Source organism: Oncorhynchus mykiss, chromosome 6 (assembly GCF_057628025.1).
Source record: "Oncorhynchus mykiss isolate SJ-2025 chromosome 6, ASM5762802v1, whole genome shotgun sequence".
NCBI lineage: Eukaryota > Metazoa > Chordata > Actinopteri > Salmoniformes > Salmonidae > Oncorhynchus > Oncorhynchus mykiss.
Window position 1 is genome coordinate 56,278,944 of NC_143027.1, and position 14,698 is coordinate 56,293,641.

The 14,698-nt window shown below is 40.8% G+C and overlaps 1 protein-coding gene across 50 annotated transcripts in view; it reads left to right on the plus strand.

Moving 5' to 3' along the window:
- The first annotated feature begins 892 nt into the window (after positions 1 to 892).
- LOC110526181 (MAP kinase-activating death domain protein) overlaps positions 893 to 14,698 on the plus strand; it is an 83,960-nt gene continuing 70,154 nt past the window's right edge. For 49 of the 50 annotated variants that reach the window (XM_090238239.1, XM_090238274.1, XM_090238245.1 and 46 more), the window contains exon 1: positions 893 to 1,248. The gene's annotated coding sequence lies outside the window, so the exon portion shown is untranslated. The remainder of the gene's footprint in view (positions 1,249 to 14,698) is intronic. The other variant, XM_090238286.1, reaches the window with a different exon arrangement.

A 14,698-nucleotide genomic window follows, 5' to 3' on the forward strand; every position in this document is an offset into this window, starting at 1 on the left:
TGGTCATCTCTGTATACCCGTTGCAAAACCCTCTTAGGCCTCACTCCCCCCTATCTGAGATATCTACTGCAGCCCTCATCCTCCACATGCAACACCCATTCTGCCAGTCACATTCTGTTAAAAGTCCCCAAAGCACACACATCCCTGGGTCGCTCGTCTTTTCAGTTTGCTGCAGCTAGCGACTGGAACGAGCTGCAACGAACACTCAAACTGGACAGTTTTGTCTCAATCTCTTCAGTCAAATACTCAATCATGGATACTCTTACAGACAGTTGTGGCTGCTTCGCGTGATGTATTATTGTCTCTACCTTCTTGCCCTTTGTGCTGTTGTCAGTGCCCAATAATGTTTGTACCCTGTTCTCTGCTGCTACCATGTTGTGCTGATGCCATGCTGTGTTGTCATGTGTTGCTGCCATGCTATGTTGTCGTCTTGGGTCTCTCTTTATGTAGTGTTGTGTTGTCTCTTGTCGTGTTTTGTCCTATATATATATATATATATATATATATATATATATATATTTATTTTAAATCCCAGCCCCCGTACCCATAGGACCTTTTGGTAGGCTGTCATTGTAAATAATATATATATTTTTTAATAGACTTGTCTTTAAATAAAAGGTAAAAAATAAATAAATAAGACTGATACGCTATTTCATTGATCCACAAGCCATAGGTAAGGCTTTACAGTTAAATAAGTATGCCCCCAATGCAATTAGGAAGTCTTATACATCCACAGTGCGATTTCAACTGATTGTTAAATGTGTTTAACAGTCCCACCTTGTTAAACATTATGTCGTCAAAATATGACATGACCGAAATATTTGCATCACTTTCAACGAGGGACTTTTAGTTTGAAGACGAACAGCAATTTCCACTTTTGTGGCTAATCATTATTGTGGCTAGAGTCACATAGGTGTCACAATGGTACAGTCTGCCCCCATCCGCGGAACTCCAGTCCCTGCAGATGATCTGGTGGAAATGTTATGAAGACAGGTTTTAAGCCAATAATCATACGCGAGCAAGCATTTCACAGTCTACAATTAGGTGTGGATTTAAAGCACACATTGACGAGCTGTTGAATCACCATCTCTGGAAAATGGATCCAGGATACTTATTACATCTCGCTATTTGAAATACGTCTCAATTCATCTCACTCACTGGCTTTCATTCTACCATCAATAACATACCAGGCCGACGACGACTGCTAACTAGCTAGCAGGTATTCCTAGCCACCTAGCTAACATACTGGTAAGATGTTCTTGCATTTTTCTATTCGCATCTTTCTTGGTAGCAAATTTCACAAATGCGACAACGTCAGTTAGTACTGACGATAAAATATGTTACTTGCCATGGTAAACAAACTTGAAGATAGCTATCATAAGTAGCTAACGTTAGCTATCATAAGTAGCTGGCTGTCTAACGTTAGCTACTTACGATAGCTGTTAGCTAATGCACTCGTGACGTACGTATGAGTGATGGAGTTGGTTTGCTCTGTAACTGTGTTCTGGAGGATGCTGATTATTTATAGATGGTAATAATCAGCTAAATACTGGAACAATAATTCAATGCAGGTCGTTAGAATATCCACGTCCTTATTGAAATTGTAATTAAACATGGCATGGTACTTGTTAACCATTTGCCGGTAGCTTTTCCGTTAAACATAATTAAGTCCACATCACCACGGTCTTAGTCATTATTCCGTCAAGACAGTGTGAGGTAGTATCATAACTAAGCTCTACCTAGCCAGCAACCCAGGCTATGTAGCTATCCGAGAAGGGTGCCATTGCGGCCCGCAATTCAGGGCGTTCCTGCACCCCTCTTTATACTTCGATTGATCCATTTTTAAGCTAGGACTCTGGTACAAAGGCTGGAGTTTGTCGCTCCAGTACAGTAGGTGGCGGAAATGCACTGTAACATTGGACGCTAACCGCTGATAAAACCTCCGTATTTTATTTTTTAAAATTTAACTAGGAAAGTCAGTTAAGAACTTTAAGAACAAATTCTTATTTACAATTACGGCCTACCAGGGAACAGTGGGTTAAATGCCTTGTTCAGGGGAAGAACGACAGATTTTTACCTTGCCAGCTCGGAGATTCCATCCAGCAACCTTTTGGCTACTGGCCCAACGCTCTAATCACTAGGCTGCCTACCACCCCTAGTGATGGGGAAACTAAGCTTTGAGGTTTTCCACCCAATTCTGTCAAAAATAGGTTAGTTACTCTAGGCTTTGACCAACAAACACAGTTACTATTGGCAAAATAATTTAGAGCTGCCAAATTTTTAGAGATGATGTCCCACATCCCCAACAACTAGCCTTTTTGTCTTCTACCAAACCAATACCAAACCAACCAGGTGGTGGTGCAACGGAGCTTCGGATGTCATTGATCACATGCTCTGATAAATTGATACAGGGATTGGCACACTGCTTTGAAGTACACTGCTTAGCTATTTTGACACGTGCCTCGGAGCTCCGGGATCAAACGTACCATCACCAGGTAGACGGTGTCCTTCGCCCTGGCTATCAGGCACTGCTTTCCCGCAGTTTTGTTAACGATGGCAAGGCAGTTGTTCGGGCAGGTGGGAGCGAAGGATACTGTGTTAGCTATCTAGCTAGCTAGGACTCCTGTACACAGCAGGCGGGATAGGTAGCTAGCTAGCACACCAGTAGACTGCACTTCGCTCACGCCTGTCAGGCACTGTTTTCCCGCAGTTCTGTTAATGAAGGCGAGGGCAGGTGTTCGGCAGGGAGCAAAGGACACAGTGTGCTAGCTGGCTGGCGGAATAGGTAGCTAACAATAGCTAGGACACCAGTGGACGGTGTACTTCGCCCCCGTCTGTCGGACACTGCTTTCCCACAGATCTGTTAACGACGGCAAGGCCAGGTGTTCGGCAGGGAGCAAAGGACACGGTGTGCTAGCTAGTAAGCTAGCTAGCTAGGCGGACTCCGGTACACAGCTGGCGGTAGGCAGGTGCAACATCGCTAGCTAGCTAAGACACATGTAGACAGTGTCCTTCAAACTCAGATAATACTTATTTCCCTTTTGACCCACATTTTAATCCATAGACAATCAGAATATCCAGAATATCAAAAGTGTCACTCAAGCATGAAGATGGCGTGCTTAGGGGGGCGTTCATGCAGGAACAATGAGATGCTCGAGGAGGGGGGCGCTCATGTAGGCCGCAATCACACACTGAGTTAGCCTGCTTCTAGCAAGACACGATGTGGATGCTACGCAGAGGTCTTTGAGGGAAAACCTTTCTAAATTCCCTATTTTTAGTTAAGTAAGGTAAAGGCTACCTTGGATCTTGGGGTCAAGGGTGTTTTGACCCATTGTCACCAATTATGTATATTGTCACCCATGCAGAAGAGTCTTGCACTGTCTAGCTGCAGTTGCACATCAGGCAAATTATGATGACATTGCAAGAATGAGAGAATCTCAAACCTATAGCTTAAATACTTGCGTGAGTACTATTCAAGCAGTTTTGCTTGTACTAGTCAGTGTCTTCTTCATTTGATAGAAAGCATAACATATAGGCACCTAGGCAGAATTAATATATTATATCAGGCCTATGTCTGATTGCAGACACACTAGCCACAACATCAAGATCCGTTCCTTTAGGCAGCCCAAAAGAGATGTGAAGAAATAGCCACATTTGTTTATTTACTATAAGACCATGGCCAGCCAGCTGGTGTGATGGAGTCATTTTCATGTTTTGAAACACCATCAAGAGCACCAATTTCCAGTGAATGGTGAAAATGCAGTATTTTAAACTGCAGTATTTCAGAATATTTCCGACTGTACAGCACTTTTGTGTACTTATGTTTCTAGGTGTCTCTCCGCAGTTTTAGTTTTGTTCGCAGCAAAACTAACAAGACATTGTCTTGTCCAATAAAGGGACAATCTGGCTATTTAAAAATGTGAGGCCACTGCAATAGGCTACATCCTTTCCATTTTGGTTGCAATTCAGTGTTAGAGTTGGTTTGCATGTTGTGTGAATCATATCTCCCCTCAATGCTTACATAACCAGTCAGTACCACCTGCAGAGTCGACCACTCTGACCAGATTCAGCTGTTGCCTTAACCTGGGCCATTATTTAGCCTGTGAAGATCATTCGATTGGCGGGGACCTGCTTTCTCTCACATGGTTCAGTCATTACGCTAGCCTACTCTGATTTTCTGCTCTCTGGGAAAGGAAGGCTTTGATTGCTTGACCCAGAGCTCACCTCTTGTCAGATGGTTTACAGTGTATCTTGTATTTTGTCAGTGTTGCTGTTGGATTGGTAAACTTGACCAGGAGCTCTAGCTCTGTCACCCCTACTTTAAAATGTGTATTTTCAATAATCCTATTTCAATATTATGTCAGTGTTAAAACTTTTTTTCAGTGTTTATTAATATTTTCTCCCGCTGTCGAAACCCGACATGCAACGCATAGTGTACACAGTGACGTACGCTATGCATAGTGTACACAGTGACGCTATTAGGGTTATTGGTTTTGGTGAGGAAATTGTGTATGTTGTCAGCCCTGTATGTTGATGCTGGGGGCCTTCAATTCCAGGCCAGATATAAAAACTCTGGTGTTGTCATTAATGTGGCATAATGAAGGTGGCAGTTAAATGTTTTGCTGTATATTGGACAGAAATTAACTGCCTAGCTAGGCCTTAACTGTATACATTTAGGCCTGGTTCGCAGTCGGTGTTCCAATTCCTCCCAAAGGTGTTTGATGGGCTTGAGGTCTGGGCTCTGTGCAGGCCAGTCAAGTTCTTCCACACCTATCTCAACAAACCATTTCCGTATGGACCTCGCTTTGTGCACAGGGTCTGAAACAGGAAAGGGCTTCCCCAAACTGTTGCCCCAAAGTTGGAAGCACAGAATCGCCTAGAATGTCATTGTATGCCGTAGCATTAAGATTTCCCTTCATTGGAACTAAGGGGCCTAACCTGAACCATGAAAAACAGCCCCAGACCATTATTCTTCCTTCACCAAACTTTGCAGATGGTACTATGCATTGGGGCAGGTAGCATTTTCCTCTCATCTGCCAAACCCAGATTTGTTCGTCGGACTGCCAGATGGTGAAGCGTGAATCTTCACTCCAGAGAATGCGTTTACACTGCTCCAGACTCCGATGGCAGCGCAGTTTACACCACTCAAATTGACACTTGGCATTGCACATGGTGATCTTAGGTTTGTGTGCAGCTGCTCGTCAATGGAAACCCATTTCATTAAGCTTCCGACGAACATTTCCTTATGCTGACATTGCTTCCATAGGCAGTTTGTAGTGAGGACCGACGATTTGTGCACGCTATGCGCTTCAGCACTCGGTGGTCCCATTCTGTGAACTTGTGTGGCCTACCACTTTGCGACTGAGCCGTTGTTGCTCCTAGACCTTTCCACTTCACAATAACATCACTTCTAGTTGACCGGGGCAGCTCTAGCAGTGCAGAAATTTGACGAACTGACTTGTTGGAAAGGTGGCTTTCTATGACTGTGCCACATTAAACGTCACTGAGCTCTTCCGTAAAGCCATTCTACTGCCAATTTTTGTGTATGGAGATTGCATGGTTGTGTGCTCAATTTTTTTTCACGTCAGCAACGGGTGGGGTTGAAATGGCCAAATCCACTAATTTGAAGGGTTGTCCACATAATTTTGTTAATATAGTGTATATTGAGCAATATATTAGGAACCTCAAATAGCAATACATTTGCAGCATCTAATCGCAATACGTCTCTTCTCGGCAACTATGTATTGTGACAATATTGTATCATGAGTTGGCAATTCTAGGGATGGCAATTCCCATCCCTAGTTTTTGCACACAGATTCCATCTATGACATCATATTCATTAGAGTTGAATCCAATTGGAGGAAGGCATCCTAATGGTAGTTTGTTACTTGGACAGGTTTGAATTATTTTGTAATGGTTGTCTAGATCCTTGAGGCATTTACATTTAGCAGCTGAATGACACACAATGAGTATTTTGCAGTCTGCTACAGGCTGTTTTCAGTAGAGGTCGACCGATTATGATTTTTCAACGCCGATACTGATTATTGGAGGACCAAAAAAAGCCGATACCGATTAATCGGCCGATTTTTATTTATTTATTTATTTGTTTATTTATTTGTAATAATGACAATTGCAACCATACTGAATGAACACTTATTTTAACTTAATATAACACATCAAAAAAATCAATTTAGCCTCAAATAAATCATGAAACATGTTCAATTTGGTTAAAATAATGCAAAAACAAAGTGTTGGAGAAGAAAGTAAAAGTGCAATTTAAGAAAGCTAACGTTTAAGTTTCTTGCGCAGAACATGAGAACATATGAAAGCTGGTGGTTCCTTTTAACACGAGTCTTCAATATTCCCAGATAAGAAGTTGCGCGGCTAATATTTGACCCATCAGATCAAACACAACCATCTTTGTCAGATATAGGCTACTGGTAAGCTGATCTGGTTGTGGAATGTTGCACTGCATCTCCGTGCAAGAGGCGTCACTACAGTCCCTGGTTCGAATCCATCCGGCCGGGATTGGGAGTCCCGTAGGGCGGGTTTTGCCGGGGTAGGTTGTCATTGTAAATAAGAATTTGTTCTTAACTGACTTGCCTGGTTAAATAAATAAAAAATAAGGGAGGCTACTGGGAACAAGATGCAAGCGTGCACAGTTTTTACATTGCCACATAGATTTGTTATTTGCTGCCACTTCACTGCTGAGGTCCCTAGTGCATTAGCGCCCACACATTTGTAAATTAATTATGCTACTCCAAGAAGGAAGGTAAACAAACCAGTGAAGAAGGCTCAGGCAATATTTCCTCTGTGTTATTGATAGAAAAAAAGCTAGGCCGGTGTACATGCGGTGGCATCTTAAATGATGATTCTAGACCGTTTATAGGCCTAGTTGCTTTGTTGACCATTCATAGGAGTGGGCCTTTTTTGACACCCGAGAATAACCTTCCATGGACATTTGTTTGTACCAGTCTTTGACGTCTGCTTAATATTGTAAGGGCATGACCTGAAGTTGAGCACACAATTAAGCATTATCCATATCCGAGGCCTGTGGGTAGGTAAATAGGCTTTATTGTGAAAGGAGCAACTAAACAAATGAGCTGCAGGCGTCATTGAGGAAATTGAATGAACTAGAGCTGCTGTAATCAAACATGAAAGGCCAGTTATGTACAGATTCTGCCAGAGAAACTCATCAGGATTCATGCCTATTTTAGATTGCAGCCTCATTTTTTTAATGATCCCATTCACATTATATTTTGAGTCTACTTGAGGTACTTGTCCTCTTCCCGTTCTGTGCTAAGTTTGGTCAGGCCTAGTCCAGAGCCATATTTAGGCCACATTCTTCCTGGTTTTTGCTTTGTAGCTGTCATGGTTAATTTCCTCATTTGACCTCATCGTATTTTGTAAAATGGCCCCTTAGCCTAGATAATAAAACCTTTGGTGCCACTGATAACATGGTGCCCTGCCCACTAACATTCTCTGATTTTAAGAATAGCCGACACACAGCTGAGCAAGAAAGAAGCAGGGTTGGGTTGCTATGACAACTATGCTGATTGTTATTATCTCAGGGCTGATGCTAGGGCTGTAGGCGGAATAAAAGATGATAGACTGTGTAGCAAGCAGGTCACATGACCAGTTGAGCAAGGATGTTAGACTTCCATTCTCTTCTTTCTTTCTATACATTTTTCTCTCAGATCCAGCATGTTTTACACAGACTCAGTATGCTGATATTTCCTTTATGAATTGTGCCTTAAGCTTAGTTTATATCCTATGTACTGATGCATGGAAGAACTACAAGTAGCTATGTAAAATGGTGTTGCGTAGCAAACTTACACAGATATGCGCAGCCCAACAATTCATAATTTTGCACAAGAATGCAGGCTCTTATTTAGCCTACTGTTTGTGTTGCGTACGTAAGGTATGAACCAGCCTTAATTGTTTTAGATGGGAAGGCAAGATGGCTATCCAATATAGTGGGGCAAAAAAGTATTTAGTCTCCCACTTAAAAAGATGAGAGGCCTGTAATTTTCATCATAGGCACACTTCAACTAAGACAGACAAAATTAGAAAAAAATCCAGAAAATTACATTGTAGGATTTTGAATGAATTTATTAGCAAATTATGGTGGAAAATAAGTATTTGGTCAATAACAAAAGTTTATCTCAATACTTTGTTATATACTCTTTGTTGGCAATGACAGAGGTCAAATGTTTTCTGTAAGTCTTCACAAGGTTTTCACACACTGTTGCTGGTATTTTTGCCTGTTCCTCCATGCAGATCTCCTCTAGAGCAGTGATGTTTTGGGGCTGTTACTGGGCATCACGGACTTTCAACTCCCTCCAAAGATTTTCTATGTGGTTGAGATCTGGAGACTGGCTAGGTCACTCCAGGACCTTGAAATGCTTCTTACGAAGCCACTCCCTCATTGCCCGGGCGGTGTGTTTGGGATCATTGTCATGCTGAAAGACCCAGCCATGTTTCATTTTCAATGCCCTTGCTGATGGAAGGAGGTTTTCACTCAAAATCTCACGATACATGGCCCCATTCATTCTTTCCTTTACACGGATCGGTCGTCCTGGTCCCTTTGCAGAAAAACAGCCCCAGAGCATGATGTTTCCACCCCCATGCTTCACAGTAGGTATGGTGTTCTTTGGATGCAACTCAGCATTTTTAGTCCTCCAAACACGACGAGTTTAGTTTTTACCAAAAAGTTATATTTCGGTTTCATCTGACCATATGACATTCTTCCAATCTTCTTCTGGATCATCCAAATGCTCTCTAGCAAACTTCAGATGGGCCTGGACATGTACTGGCTTAAGCAGGGGGACACGTCTGGCACTGCAGGATTTGAGTCCCTGGCGGCGTAGTGTGTTACTGATGGTAGGCTTTGTTACTTTGGTCCCAGCTCTCTGCAGGTCATTCACTAGGTCCCCCCGTGTGGTTCTGGGATTTTTGCTCACTGTTCTTGTCATCATTTTGACCCCACGGGGTGAGATCTTGCGTGGAGCCCCAGATCGAGGGAGATTATCAGTGGTCTTGTATGTCTTCCATTTCCTAATAATTGCTTCCACAGTTGATTTCTTCAAACCAAGCTGCTTACCTATTGCAGATTCAGTCTTCCCAGCCTAGTGCAGGTCTACAATTTTGTTTCTGGTATCCTTTGACAGCTCTTTGGTCTTGGCTATAGTGGAGTTTGGAGTGTGACTGTTTGAGGTTGTGGACAGGTGTCTTTTATACTGATAACAAGTTCAAACCGGTGCCATTAATACAGGTAACGAGTGGAGGACAGAGGAGCCTCTTAAAGAAGAAGTTACAGGTCTGTGAGAGCCAGAAATCTTGCTTGTTTGTAGGTGACCAAATATTTATTTTCCACCATAATTTGCAAATAAATTCATAAAACATCCTACAATGTGATTTTCTGGATTTTTTTTCTCATTTTGTCTGTCATAGTTGAAGTGTACCTATGATGAAAATTGCAGGACTCTCTCATCTTTTTAAGTGGGAGAACTTGCACAATTGGTGGCTGACTAAATACTTTTTTGCCCCACTGTATGTGTAGATGAGTTTGTCATAGGCCTTATTAAATAAAGGTGAAATATATATATGTTTTCAAATTCACATGTCAGACACATGCCTCCATTAAGTCGCTTCAGGCTCTTCAGGTATGTTAATCTGTTCTGTACCCTAAACGGTACTTGGAGACATGTTTATGTCTTGCCGTATTTACTATCCAAATGTCCCATTTCCTGTTAACTTACAATGTCAGCCCAGCTATCAATCTCAAATCTCTGTCCACAGGCTGATTTGTGAGATATTTTGACTCTTAGCAAAAACTGCTTTCTGAGCAGAAGTGTCTGCTCTAATCACTGAATCATGCCTTAATTTCCACCCATTGCCATCCAGGCAGATTGATAGTTTTGCTGGGTCGAGCGCTGCGAGAGACTTGCAGCCCAAGCGATTCTTCACAAGCACTTCCTAATCAGAGTATTTCATTATGATAGAAGTATACGTCTTATCAAAATGTATTTTTTTTAGAAGAGGAGTACTAGTTCTTTGAATGTGGCACAATGAGACCTATAGCCTATGATACACAAACTCACTGGTCACTTTTCCTGATTATGTTGAATTTGCAACGTGTGTTTTGAATTCCAACGTCTTAGTCATGGGCTGGTGAAGTTGTAAAGGTTGGATGTGTAGAAAGCTTATTTCCACGTTTCAAATCCCCTGTCCTTTGGGCTACATCTTCATAAATGCTTAGCTGGATTACTTCTCATGTTCTCAAACACTTGAGTTTGCAGTCCTCACTACAAATTATTTGACAGACCTGATCTGTCGTCTGTGAGATAATGCAGTACTCTAGCTCAGCAAATGCCCTCTCTCTAGCGTTAGGAAAGTGCCTCATCAGACGGGCTTATAATTCAACATCAGCACAGCTTTTCTGGGAATATCAGATACCTGTTAGGCATACCAGAATGCCACAGGCCTTGCAAGCATTACTTTGTGGTGTCATGCACAATGAACTTAGCTCCCTTTAAGTAACTGTCCAGGGTTTCCAGATTTCTATGAAATATACAATGAGTGAACTAGTTTTCCTTCCATTTCAAAAATGTTTTAGTTAAAAAGCAGCTTTTCTGCGTTGGAATGGTGAGGGCGTACCACAACAATGGTGTGGTCATAGAAAATATTAATGCGAGTTTAGGCTGTCCCCGAATAAAATAATAAACTCTTGGTCGACCAAGAGTTGTCTGTTCTGTTACCGAAATCCGAAATGTTACCGAAATTTGTTTAGGAAAAACATTCCCTATTCCCTCAACCCTTGCTCTCTTTATGTGACAGGTATGACCAAAGACCAGTGGTGGGGAAAAGTACCCAATTATCATACTTAAGTAAAAGTAAAATTACCTTAAGAGAAAATGACTCAAGTGTAAGTGACCCAGTAAAATACTACTTGAGTAAAAGTCTAAAAGTATTTGGTTTGAAATTAACTTAAGTATCAAAAGTAAATGTAATTGCTAAAATATACTTAAGTATCAAAAGTAAAAGTATAAATCATTTCATGTTCCTTATATTAAGCAAAACCAGACAGCACATTTTTTATTTTATTTTTGCCAGGGACACACTCCAACATAATTTACAAACGAAGCATTTGTGTTTAGTGAGTTCGCCAGATCAGAGGCGGTAGAGATGACCAGGCATGTTCTCTTGATAAGTGTGTGAATTGGACCATTTTCCTGTCCTGCTAAGCATAAAACATTTTACGAGTACTTTTGGGTGTCAGGGAAAATATATGGAGTAAAAAGTACATTATTGTCCTTTGGAATAAAGTCAGGTAAATGTAATCAAAAATATAAATAGTAAAGTACTACTTAAGTACTACATAAGTACTTTACACCACTGCTAAAGACCTATTCACAAAGGACTATTATTACTAGAGAATGATATAGATACAGAATTACAGGTGATGGGTCCATACTGATAATTCAAGCTTGGTTCCCAAGATTCTAAACCACACCGAACCGTCTTTGGTATAGTGTCGCCATAATATTTGAATTGAGGAAGTGTGATCATAATCATTAGGATATTTTAGCGATCCGCAGTACGTCCTAGATGCCCCCCAGCCTTCAGATGTGAGCTAAGCAGTGCAATTGCACTTGATGTGTTTTAAAGCAATGGATGAGAAAGTTAACTAGAGCCTACTTTGAGCCGGATCCTACCGGAACAGGATGTGGCACCTCTCCGTTTTGGACTGTTTTGTTCCGGAACCTATTTGGCCGGATCCGGTACCTCTCCTGGCATGAAAAATTATTTTCACTTTTTGCAATGTAAACATTTGAATAAAAGCCTTCCATGTATATTCGAATTGCCTCTTCGTTAATTCTCCTGACCCCACAAAAATTGTTATGTGAAAAAGTAGATTTTCAGCCCGGGCCTAATATTCTAAGAATCAATTTGGGTTGGGTTTATGGTTTGCGCAACATTGTAACCTATGTTTGAGTCCAACGCGTGGCTGTGTGAGAAGCGCGCCAGTATCTCTCACCAAACTAGAATGAGATTCACTTTCTATCATGTCTCTGCTCTGATAGACATGAGCCTGCAACTCTCATCTCTCCAGCGTTGCACTTTAATAATTGATTATCTTATAGATTCATAGCTGCCTGAAGGTTTCTGAACAGACTGCAGCACCCCTTAAAAATGGAAATACATTTGCCAAAGTTATAGAATTACTGCTGTCTGTTAAGAAATAAATGAAATCATTCTGAATAGCCTACCTCACCATGATAAAGTCTATAATTTAGCCACAGAGGTTCAATATCTTATTTAAATTGCTGCGCTGTGGATTGTAGCCCAAATAACAAGGAATAGCCTACAGGCGGGAACGCGCGGCAAATCTCAGTGAACAAACAGCTGCAGACAAAACGGGCCTTAAGCAATATTTCAAATACAATCGAGGGAAAACAACTGGCTCCTGCTGAAAAGAGAGTCTATGCTGTAGACTACCAAAATATTTTTATCAAATTATTTTGTTTTACAAAAGAGAGAGAGAACGAGTGAGTTGCGCATCATTGGGTGAGTCTGTGAAACTGGAAAGCATTTTTAGGACTCATTTCCTGATATTGTAGCCTACAATGTGGCTCCACACACCTAGACCTAGGCTATTGATGGATTCAAGACAAGGTCGTTTTTATTGATCTCAGATTCTCAGTGTCAGAGTAGCCTGCCATTTCGATAATTTGAGGTATTAAAAAAATATTATGCCAAAGTCTCCAGTCATGTAAAATTATGTAAAACTGCATGAAATGAGTTTATAAAAGGCCAAAATTTTCCCCGATCCTAGGCTACAATAAAATCTCCCCATGTGTGCAACTTCTGTAACATGCTGACCAGACTGGACACGTCGCGAACTGTTTTGCCGGTGAACGTGGTAATACAATGAAAGTTTAGATGCGATCACCATATAAATTAAACGATGAAAAAGCCTAGAAGGAGGAGAGATGACTAGAAATGATTCGGTTGGCCGTTTTATGTGTGGATAAATTGTCGGAATAGAGGTCCTTGTGCATTTCAGGTAAAATAACAACTCAATGTTTATATTCCAGGACAAATTAGCTAGCAACAGCAAGCTAGCTAAATTGGACAAATTAACGTTAGCTAGCAAATTGCCATACATGTTTAATGCTTTTCGGCCTGTCCCCAAATTAATGTCATTGGTTCAGAGTTTGTTTTGATATTTTAACCTGCGTGTCGTGACCGCGTTTGGTGTGGGGGGGCAAAATAAATGTATGCACGATAGCGCACGCCTCTACTCTAATGCTCTATGCTACTATGCAAATGCAATGATATACATGCAATGCTTTATTATAAAGTTTATTTATTCATTTGTTTATGCGTTCGTTTTTTTCCCGGCACCTCCCAATTTACAAATGAAGCACTGAAGTTGTCATTTCTAAACGTTTAGTTCAGCTATGCTGCTTTCCTATCTAACAGCAAGGTTTGCATTTAATAGGCTCAATAGTTTTTACTGATGCATTTGGCAGTATTCAATTATATAAACAAAAGCATTCATTGTGAAAGTTGATAGGCTACATGTAGGCCATTCATATATATATAAAGCTTATGCGTAGCACATAGTTAAATCTTTCAAATAATTTATTGTTGCACGAACCGCAAGCTGTCAAACACAGACATTTCTCTCAAAACACAGGGATGTCGATTCGCACGGGACTAGTATTGTCAGAGGACATTGGAGTTCGCCAAAAAAAGTAGGTTATTCTGGCTGGAGTTGTTACTCTCATGCCATGTAAAGCAAATACTGACATGGCAGATTCGGACAGAACTAAAATGACAGATATGGTGTTGTATACTTGTGCACATAATCACATTTCCCGACCTCCCCCAGTAAAACCTATCCAGTCCGAATATGAGGCCTGACTTTTATAGAATATCATAACATAAATAAATTGTTTATAACAAACTGAATACCGACTATAACACGTGACAGCAAAATAGATGCAGAGGACGTGAAAAATAAACTGGGAATGGGGGAACGTTTACTGGTTGCTCAGGAGGTAAATGGAAAGTCAGATGGGTGGAATACATTTGACTAGTTGTGGAAAATACTAGAGAACAAGAAAGATAAGATAAGGAGCAAGAGCTGGGTGTATGTTATCTGTGCCAAACGCTAAGATTTTTTGACCCTTTGGAACAATGTAAACAACACTAAATAAATTATAAGCCTACCAGAGACTCTGTAAAATTGTGTTTTTGTTAAGCCTTTATTACAGCAAAGACTCAAAACAGGAGCATTCATTCATGAATGCAATTTCCGTAATGGAACGGTTTGTTTATTGTTTAAACTAATTATTCAAGGCTGGCTTTATTATGTTTTAAAACGAAAATGTTTGATTGCATTTCAAATCATGAATGACTTGTATGCTGTGTGATGACATGAATGAATGATTGATACAGTAGCCTAGATAAGTATTGAAATGTAGACCGAAGTAAGTTACGGTATTCAGACTAAACAGGATGAGCTCTTAGGCCAACAGCTCAATGGTGGTTATACAAGGCTGATATCCTAAGGGTACTAATGACAATGACGTTACTTATGATCATAATAATAGTAATAATAACAAATATACATTAAATTTTTTGGACAAATCAATAATACCAGAGAGGCTGTACTAGTTTAAAGCCT